This window comes from Barbus barbus, assembly GCF_936440315.1.
Source record: "Barbus barbus genome assembly, chromosome: 48".
Taxonomy (NCBI): Eukaryota; Metazoa; Chordata; class Actinopteri; order Cypriniformes; family Cyprinidae; genus Barbus; species Barbus barbus.
The window spans coordinates 12,393,094-12,403,914 of record NC_136726.1 but is presented as its reverse complement, the minus strand read 5'-3'; the positions used below and the strand labels follow the sequence as shown (position 1 = coordinate 12,403,914).

Here is a 10,821-nt window from a genome sequence, read left to right as displayed (position 1 = left end):
ATCTAATTCAGATTGGGCACAAGTTTAGTAAAGCAAGTGGGAGAGAGAGACAGAAAAGGGCAGAGGGAGGCAGAGAGGTGGGAGTGGGGACTATTGAGTGCCACTGAGTGGCATTTTGAATGTTCAAATCATAACTTTAGGGTTGACTGGGGTTGATGGGTTGCAGGGGTTGATTGACACATGTCACAAAAATGTAACGTTTTTGCCCTCTTTACCCACAATCATTGATTCTATAAATACATTAAAAGTTCAAAATGTGTCAAAGTGAGGATAACTTCTTGATTTTTATGGGCATTTTTGCTTTGATAAAAATGAACACCTTCCCCTCAGCTAAACATGTTTTTAAAAAGTATTTAGAGAGACATTTAGATCGATGATAATTACAGTAATATATATTTTATTTGTATAAAATATGTGTATATAAAAACTAGGAAACATTTATTGTCATTGAATCTGTTTTGGTTTTTCATTTTCTTTTGCAGCTAGTTGGTTTGTCTTTATGTTTGTTACATCAGAGATAATCAACAAAAAATTCAAATGGTACCAAGCAACCCCACCCCAGTTTCCCCTTACCCATAATACCAGTATTTTAGATCACTAATATTTTCTACCTAGGTCTTTTTAATTAAGTTTTTAATTCAAGAAACCAGAAGAGGTCATAGGGGTCATTTCTTTATTACTTGTTACATGTTTGTTTACAATTAGGGTAGTGAATATCATGAAATGTGCATAGTTTATCAGTCTTCATCATCAGTTGTCAGTTATGTGGAAATATCGGTCTGTGCTTCAGTTTCCTGTTTAGTACAGGTTTTATAGCTCTATTGTGGGCCTTTGGTGTGGTATATTTAGAGACACTGGTGAATCTTGCAAGAATTTCTCAACCAAATATCAGTCTACGTCTGATGGTGCTGGAATTTCACAGTTCATACTTTAAAGTGACGACTCGCCCACAGAAGCTGCTTTTCCGCACGTTTTTGAAGTGTGAGATACACCTTTAAGACTCTCCTGTCCTTATACAGTATGTGAAGAAACTTGCTTTGCCCAATAGGCAGTTCATATGCTTGACCCAAACAAGTTGATTATCTTGGCTACCCAACTCAACCTGCCTGCTATCGAGCGTAAATTCGGTAAAACTATGAGATGGAATCCATCACCCATACTTAGGTTATATATGGTCAGGAAATGTGAAATTATATTGTTTTAAACCCATGAGCCCAGTCAATTCTGTGCAAGGAATGTGTCACAGGAAGTGTGATAAGACTGGCTAATTATGTAAGAGAAAACTCTGCAACGGCCAACATTTCAGACATTTAACAGAGCAGAGATTCAGTACAAGTTACATAAAAATTGTCTGGTTACACATTGAATGTTTTTCCCCATCATTTTCTTCAGACTTAACCATTTAGATTGTTCTAGTAAACGCTACTTTCTAAAGTCATGTCTTCATTGGGAGTTCCAATGAGCCGGTACACCTTGTTACACATGCAACATAAACAAAACCTGCATATATTCACATGTGTGAACAATAAACCATGTGTGTAAAACAGAAATTTAATTACCAGGAAAACCATGGACGGCTCAAATGAAAACATATTGTGTCTGGTCACACAAGCTGTGCTTGTTAATTCTCATACTAGCACATTGTTGCTCTAGTTTGTACATTATGAATCAAACTAACAACCTTCTAAGTCTTACAAGTGACCATTGAGGTATATTTCAAAATATACTAGGAAGTCAGTGAAAAGCAGGTATTGTCTGCACTTAACGGTGAAAAGCTGATCTTTATAACATACTTAGTTTATAACTTTGAATGAGGTGGAGGATGGGGTTCATTAGGGCCAGGATTTTACACGTCCCTGGGTACTAGTTAAGAGTCATGAACCGGTAAAGCGATGACATCATCTAAATAGCAATATCAATAGTATATGTGTTGTACTGCAGGTTTAAATGCTCTTAAATGTAATAATTGTTTAATAATTCTATGTAAAAGGAAAATTAGTTGTGTAGACTGCAGGTCAAATGTTTGTAACAGTTAAGGTTATTAATGTTGTTAAAATAAATATTTTGTATTCAATCTTTTTATACTCCACACAGAGGCTTATTTGATCAAAAAAAGAGTAAAAACTGTAATATTGTAAAATTAGTATTTTTGTTGAAACTGTGATACACTACCATTCTAATATTTGGAAAATGAATAATTTTATTCAGAAAGGACACATTAAATTTATCAAAAGTGACAGTAAAGACATTAATAATTAATATCTAATAATAATAAAATAAATAAATAAATAAATATTTTCAACAACAGAGTATACAACATCGTGGCAATCATTGGAAGTGGGAATAATGGCAGGGTGTACCATCTCCCCTAGCCTTTATCATGGCAATGGAATTGATCATTCGAGCTTCCAAATGGGTAATAGGAGGAAAACGTCTGCAGTCTGGACAGCGTCTTCATCCTATGGATGACATGACCACCTTGACCTCAACCGCATTGCATGTACCAAATGTCTACTGGCAAAGCTTCATGCCAACATAACATGGGTGCGTATGAAGTTAAAACTCTAAATCTAGAAGCATATCCATTGTCAGAGGGAAACTCTTAGACCAGAGATTCCACATCGATTAAACACCCATTCCAACGTTGCTGGAGATGCCAGTCAAGAGCTTAGGGCGATGGTACAATGCAAGCCTCAAGACTCATATCAGAGTGACCAACTGAGGGAAGAAACCATTAAAGGCCTTGACATATATATGGTATAAATAATACCTTGCTTCCTGGCAAGCTGAAACTGTGGTGCCTGCAATTCGGATTGCTCCCTCGTCTAATGTGGCCTCTAACAGTCTACGACAGGGATCTCCAACCCTGCTCCTGGAGAGCTACCGTCCTGCAGATTTCAGTTCCAACCCTGCTCCAACACACCTGTCTGAAATGAAAAAGTAGCCTTGAAGACCTTGATTAGCTGGTTCAGGTGTGTTTGATTGGGGTTGGAGCTGAAATCTATAGGACGGTAGCTCTCCAGGAGCAGGGTTGGAGACCCCTGGTCTACGAGGTCCCCAATACCAAAATCGAGAAGCTGGAGAGAACAGTCAGTTCTTATATCAAGAAGTGGCTTGGACTCCCACGATGCCTCAGCAATATCAGCCTGTATGGGAAATGTGCCCTGGAACTGCCTGTCTCTAGCCTCACTGAAGAGTACAAGTGCACCAATTTGAGGCTGGACATGACCCTGACTGAGTCTCAGGATGCTATAATACAAGTGGCAACTGGGATTAAGTGGACCCTGACTGAGGCCATACAGCAGGCAAAATCCGCTCTCAGGCATGGAGACATTGTAGGACAGGTGTAGCAGGGAAGAGAGGGATTTGGACTTGGGACAAGCCAACCCATATGGTACAAAGCCACCCAGAGGAGAAAACTGATAGTAGCCGAGGTCCGGCAGCAAGTGGAGGCCGAGAGATGCACAAAGGCTGTCTCGCAGTCCAAACAGGGACAGTGGACTAATTGGGAAAATCTGGAGCAACGTAAACTCACCTGGAAGGATCTTTGGGAGATGGAAAGAAGCAGATTGAGTTTCATCATCAGAGCCACCTACGATGTTCTCCCCACGCCCAAGAACCTAAACCAATGGATTGGAGAAGATCCATCATGTCCTCTCTGTCAAACCCCAGAAACGCTAAGGCATATTCTCGTCGGCTGCAAAAACAGTCTTTCCAAAGGACGTTAAACCTGGAGGTACATCAGGTTCTGAGATAACTGGCGATTATCCTGGAGGGAAGGAGAACCACCACCAATGCCCTCCCTCCTCCAATGCCTGGACTCTCAATAGCCACTGCCTTAGTAAGAGCAGGACAGCTTCCAGTAAAGCCAACTACAAAAATGGAAATAACCCTGCTGGATACTACATGGGACTGGAAAATGCAGGTTGATCTGGACCAGAAGCTCAGCTTTCCACCTGAGATAATTTCAACTAACCTCAGGCCAGTCCTAATACTGTGGTCAACCTCACAAAAGTCCTTGTTCATCGTGGAACTAACTGTGCCTGCCTGGAGGCTGCAATTGATGAAGCAAATGAACGTAAAAGGCTGAAGTATTCAGACCTATTAGCCGAAGCAGTACAATGGGGCTGGCGAACACAGTTACTCCCTGTAGAGGTTGGGTGCAAAGGTTTTGTAGCCATGGCAACAACCACGCTACTGAAGGAGTTGGGAGTCAGAGGACAGGCCTTACGACAAGCCATTTTGTCGCTGTCAGAGGCTGCTGAGTGAAGCAGCAACTGGCTGTAGCTAAAAAGGAAGGATCCCAAATGGGCTGCAAAATGACCTAGAGGGGTAAAAGCAGAGGGGAGCACACCTGGGACACCAGGTGTTGCTGTTAAGCCCTTTGGAGGTGTCGTTTGGCCTATCAACGAAACACCGAGGAAGGAGGGTGCCCACCTTATGACCCCAATGAAGTGATTACCCATACTCTCCACTCAAGATGTCAACAAAGTGCCGATTATTCTAAGGGATTGTACTATCAAGTCCTACACGCTCAAATATTCATCAAAAAATCTTGAAAACATATATCATGATTTCCACAAAAATATTGAGCAGCAAAGACTGTTTTCAACATTGATATTTATTAAGATATGCACAAGATGTAATAATGTAAAATAAATAATAATGTAAATTGTAATATACAATTATACATTATAGAATGTAAATGTATGTAGAGAATTCCTCATGATTCTGATTCAGTGGGTCTCTGAACATAACTTGAAGATAAACTGACCTTTAAAGCTAAAAGAGATGTCATTCAGACCATCATGACACAGTATTTCATTGCAGGAAATCGCAATGTTTGCTCAAGTTCCTCTCTAAAATGAAAAGGAGAAACAGTTATTCATCAGAGTGAACATGCTGGATTGCTTATTTTTCAGACCAGCATGTGGATGGAATGGAAAACAGTAGTGTTTTCTTTGAGGTGACAAATTTCAAGCCAGTCAAGGACTTCATTTTTTAATTTTTCGTCATGGGATAGAAACATTTTTAGTGGTTAATGTTCACAAATTACTGAAATATGGCTTATGTGACATAGAACCTCTATGTCACATAAGTATGTCATAAAAGAGAGAAAAATTGGCCCAGAATTAATGACATGGCTTAAGATTCAAGTCAATTTGTGAATCATACTTGATTGCCCTTGACAGTAATGATCGTATTTTGATGATCAAGATGTTCCTTGATGATCACTTGACATATGATAGAGGTCCAGCTCTCAAAAAAAGGTTGTGAAATGCTAACATAAAGGACACAGTGTAAGAGATGAAGTGCACTAATAGCCCCTAAACTGGTCATATTTGAATCATGTCACAAATGGTCAAATTAGACCTTGACCAAACGCCAAACCTAAAAATTTGTCAGATTTCTTTGATTAATTCTTCCTCTTTGGTCAAACTTAGTGCCAGTGTTTTAAGCTGGCCTATCTTTACATTTTGCTTCTGGCAAACGACGAATGGAAACATGATTCATAGTGCACAAAAATATCTGCCTCATGTCTTAATTTGGCCTTTCTACCTATGAAATGTTTAGAGACCATGTAATTGTTGATTCATAGTCATCAGTGCTCTTGACATCTCAAGCTTAAAAAAACAAGATCATATTTAAAATGATTAATTATTGTGTGTGTGTGTTGATTGGAAACAAACGTACATGTTCCAACACAGATTTTTTTCTCTGTATTTTGCGGTGAACCGAATGACATGTGATCAATTTTGCATACGTGCTGTAGAGAGTCACACATTGTGACAGATTGTCCTCTTTGACCCCAGCACAGGTCTCGAACCCAAACTCTCATCACTCGCCCCAATATGATGCAGGGCTTGGATTTGAACAAGCTTGCTTTGACTCACTTCCCATTTGGCCTGCTCAACAGGGTATTGACACAGCTTTTCGGCATCCGTTAAGGGGGGAAAGCAGTCTTTTTTACTGAGCTTCATTTAAATGAATGGAGGCATTATGGAGATGTCACAGCACCTACTGCTGTATATAAGCACTCAGTGACCAACTGACAGGTTACAAAGAGGTTATTTTTTAAACTTATGTATTCATTTAAATGTATGCGGTGACATTTATGCAGCAAAAGGTTCCATGAAGACTCTTTTTTTTTATTATTAATTATTATTATTATTTTTTAATTGCTTAAGATTTACAGTTATTTTATTAATTGATTATTATTTTACTGTTTCATTCATTTTGTATTTATTTAATTGTTTATTTAAATGCATTATAATAAATAATATGTAGATGATATTTGGTTTATGGAGATTTATGCTTACGGTAGCACACCAAAGTAATTTGCATACTGTACTTGCATATTACAGCTATTAAAATAATCATTATTGAAGTACTATAGAGTCATATAGTTCTACATTGTTTAAATACAATAGTTTATATATATATATATTTTTATAAAATTATTTCCTAAAGTAGTTGCTGTAGGAATTACACATTTAAATAGTTTGTTTGTTTGCTATAATACTTTTATTGTAGTGTAATTTTTAATAATTTTATATTAATTTAATTATACATTAATTTAATTTAGTCATTATAAATAAGATGTAGGTAGTTCATGTTTGGCCTGTGGACATTTATATTTATTTTTATAGTAGCATACTCTTGTATTTGCATACTTTTTATCTCATTGTAAAGCTAAATATCCCACATTACGTGTAAATTCTACACAATACAATTAGTTGACATTTAAATATTGCATTACTTGTGTGATGCATGTTTTTTAATTACTTTAAGATCAAACAATAATTAGTCAGATTCTATTTTCTCTATTTTTAGCCTTTATTATAATTTTGGGGCAAAGTCTATTTTGAAAAACATTATAAAGACTTGTGTTTCTATCACATAAGTCCACATTTTAGTGACCATTTCATTTAATATTTTTCCATCAGAGACCGTACCCTTTTACAATCTCGGGATTCTGGGGAGACTTCAGGCACCTCAGAGGAGCCAGAGCTGCTCTTCCAGTCTGGGCACTATTACATAATCACAAGCCGGATGACTGAGTGTGTGAGGTTGTCCTTATTAATCTTAACATTGTAATATTATATTCCAGTACAGAACAGCCTCCCATGTATATTGTGTATATTTATAACAGAATCATATCAGATAAACATTGGTTTACAAAATACAAACTGGGCATAGAATGAAACCTAATACTTTTTGTATAAGGCCAATTCACCATGCACCATTGTATCTAGAATTTGTCATGAGAAAATACAATAATTATGATATATTTTATGAGAATGGTGCCTAATAGTAGCTCAGTTTTATTGTAAAATCCATAATTGAAGTATATCATGGTAATTTTAAGGGTGGGACTGGGACATAATTATCAACATAATATTTTACTCTTCTGACCACTTGACAGTTCACATATCAGATTAACTACAATTTAAATTACTGTATAAAGCCTACTGTATCAAATATGATCCATTAATTTCCGAATTATCAACATTGTCATAACTGAATGAAAAACCTGTTGTACACAATCTGCTTACATGCCTTCTGTTGTCTGATTGATAGTTTATACTTGATCATTTATTAGCAAGGAAAAATAAAAATCATGTCATTTCCTCAGGTTGTTTCAAGTTTAACAGAAAAAGAAACTCCTACAGGTTTGGAATAACTTGAGGGTGAGTAAATGATGTCTATTATATTTGATTATCCATTCAGTTTTTTAATGTAAATATCAATATGATATGAAGAATGTTTATTTTTATATCATGTAATCATCATTGTATTGCACTGCATTATAGTAAGCATTTAATTATCAGCATATAGAGTGACAACTGATATTTATAAGCATTTATATTCATTTATATGCATTTTTCATTAAGTAGCCTGCTAATAGTGTTATAAAAATCTTTCATTTACATTACAAGCTCAGAATTTCATCCTCCTATTTGGCCATATAAATAAAAAATTGCATGTTCTTGGATGTGTTTTTACTGCTCCTTGTGTGTGTATGAGCTCCATGTGCTCACTATATAGACCTTAAAATTGCGATGCATAAAATATAATGCAAAACATAAAACACATTTGATTTAGATTTTCTTTTAGATGTTAATAAACAATAAACTCTTCATTAAAAAAAAAAAAAAAAATGTCAGGCTGTGTTGTTTCGCCCGTCCTGTAGGTGGCAGTCCTCTGTGTGTAGTCTCCGTCTCATGGATCACGAAAGACAGCAGCGCTGGTCAAGTGTTTAGTGAAGGCTCCAGTTTTGCTCTGACAGCAGATGAGGAAGTTAAACTCTGGCCGAGACCGAGATCCTCTTTCAACGAGTGAGTATCCTGCAGTATGGACTGTGACATGTCGTAGTCATTTCTGTGTATCATTTATTGCTTTACAAAGTTTGTGTTTGTAGAGTTAGTTCGCTGCGTGAGTTTAAATGAAGTCGGTTGAGTGATGGTTTGTTTGACTTGAGTCAACTGAATGAGAGGAGGATGTTGTATTCATACTGTTTTGCGCAATATAATATACCACTTTCTATTTGTAGCTCAAATTGGTCTTCCCTATTTAGTCGTCATTGTGTTTTATAGAATGGAAAAAGATGGATAAGAGCTGTTAGTTATGAGGTGCTGTTCTTCTTCCAGTTGGTACATCATCCAACAGCCTGGCATTTGGGTTGTGTGTGTCCTGGCCTCTAGTGACTACTTTTAAGGCAGTGTTAAAATGCAGCCATCGGTCTGACAGCTGTAGATGTGACTCTCCACAGTCTGACACACTTTCTGTAGATCATGCTCTACTTGCACGACATGTTTGCCCATTATGGTTAATTTGTGAGGTTGGTATGTGCCAGTTGCATGCTTTTGAAACTGAAAAGTTGCCTAAAATGTTTACAACTCTCAAAGTTGAGGTCCAAAGAAGCATTTAAAGAGATCGTATAAACAACACACACACACACACAAAAAGAGAAAGAGAGAGAGAATTGCTTCCTGTATGACTTACTTTCTTTTGTGGGATATTGAACATAATTCAATTCTCTTCTCTACAGAAGAAAGTAAGTCTTACTGAGTTCGACTCGAGTAAATAATGGAACAACTTTATTATTTTATTATTTTTTTTTATTTTAGTGGACAGGCTTTTTGCCATATTTCCATATTTTTGATTCTACTGTAAACTTTTTTTTAATTTATTTAATTTTTTTATTATTTAGCAGTGTAATGGTATAGTAATGATTTTTTACAATAGACTGGTGATTATTAACTTTCTAGTTAATTATTTACCATTTTGGGACCAGTTTAGCATGCTTCATATTCTGCGACTGCCAGCTCTTTTATTTGTGTCAGAATAAGAATCAGAAAGAGCTTTATTGCCAAGTGTGTTTACACACACAAGGCAGGAGCTTCCAGTACAGAAAGTACAAACATATAATTAAGGACAAACATATAATTAAGGTAATAAAAACACTAATAATAAACAGAGTAGACAATAAATGATAAATAACAAACACAGAAAATAAAAATGTCTATAGACAGAACTGTGAATGTGCATGTGTCCAAGATGAAGATTTGATGATTTATTTACAGATGTACAGTACTGAGGTGTGTTATGTGTTGTACAGGTGGGATATGGCCTGGGGGAAAATGTCTAAATTTTATTGCTGTGCACATTATTAATTATTGAGCAATTATTAATAATTACTATAAAGCATTCACTTTAATAATTGCACTTTCTTGCAATTAACTTTAAATAAATACATAAATTAAAATGTTCAAAATGTTGAAAAATGTACTTTGGTTTGCTAAGGTCTTTGACAAAAACAAAAAACTAAACAAAACACAAAACTAAACAAAAACAGGAATGCACACCAAAAGAATTATATATATTTAAATAAATCATCTTATTTTTCACAATGTTGTAAAATTTGGTTTGGTTTGCTAAAGTCTTTGGCATTTATCATATTGTTTAAAAACTGAAAAAAATATTCATTTTTCAATTAAATAAATTACTTTTTCAAAATGTTGTGAAATTTCATTTAATTTGCTACAACCTTTGACATTTGTCATATTTTTGTTAACAAAAACAAAAGTTAGTAAATAAAATTTATTAATAATTAAATGAATAATTTTTTATTAATAATAAATATTATTTATTTATTAAATAAATGTATTAAATGAATAAATATTTCCTTTAGAAAATAACTTTGTTAGATTAGCTCAATAAATCAAATAGTCACGTTCTTTCATTGGTATTCAATTGCAAGGTTTTTGCAGTGCTGCTCTTATCCTCTTTATCTTAATGATAATAATTTATGGCAGAAATAACCTGTTAAATGGTGGCAGTCCTCCCAATCATAATAAAAGCACTTCACAGGATATGATCTCAAAGGTCATTGGCTCTCTCCGTTGGTAGCTGCTGGACTGCTATATTCATCATCACAGGATCATGCTGGCATGTTGCTGATATGTGCTGGACTCTGATTTGTTTCCTATGATGTCAGATGGAAATTGGCTCTCCATTGCTCTGATTTGGAAACAGAGACAAGTTCACCCAAAAATATTGTCACCATTCAGTCGTCATGGTCAATTTGACATGGTCTAGTTGACTTACTTCTGTGGAAAAGCTGTTTTTGCACATAGAGTGAAAGTCAGTGGGGTCACACAACTTTGGACCCCATTGACTTCTATTGTACGGACAAAACATTTTTTTCCCAAAAAATAAAATAAAAAAATCTAAATCTCTTACTTTCATGTCACACAGAATAAAGAAATGCTTTCAGGTTTAAAATTGAGAGTCAGTAAATGCCACTAAAATTCCAGC

The 10,821-nt window shown here is 35.7% G+C and overlaps 1 protein-coding gene across 2 annotated transcripts in view; it reads left to right on the top strand.

The window, feature by feature from the left end:
• Positions 1-8,228: 8,228 nt before the first annotated feature.
• The window catches only part of LOC306866873 (inositol hexakisphosphate and diphosphoinositol-pentakisphosphate kinase 1-like), a 44,596-nt gene continuing 42,003 nt past the window's right edge, over positions 8,229-10,821 (top strand). For both annotated transcript variants that reach the window (XM_079412280.1, XM_079412279.1), the window contains exon 1: positions 8,229-8,339. The gene's annotated coding sequence lies outside the window, so the exon portion shown is untranslated. The remainder of the gene's footprint in view (positions 8,340-10,821) is intronic.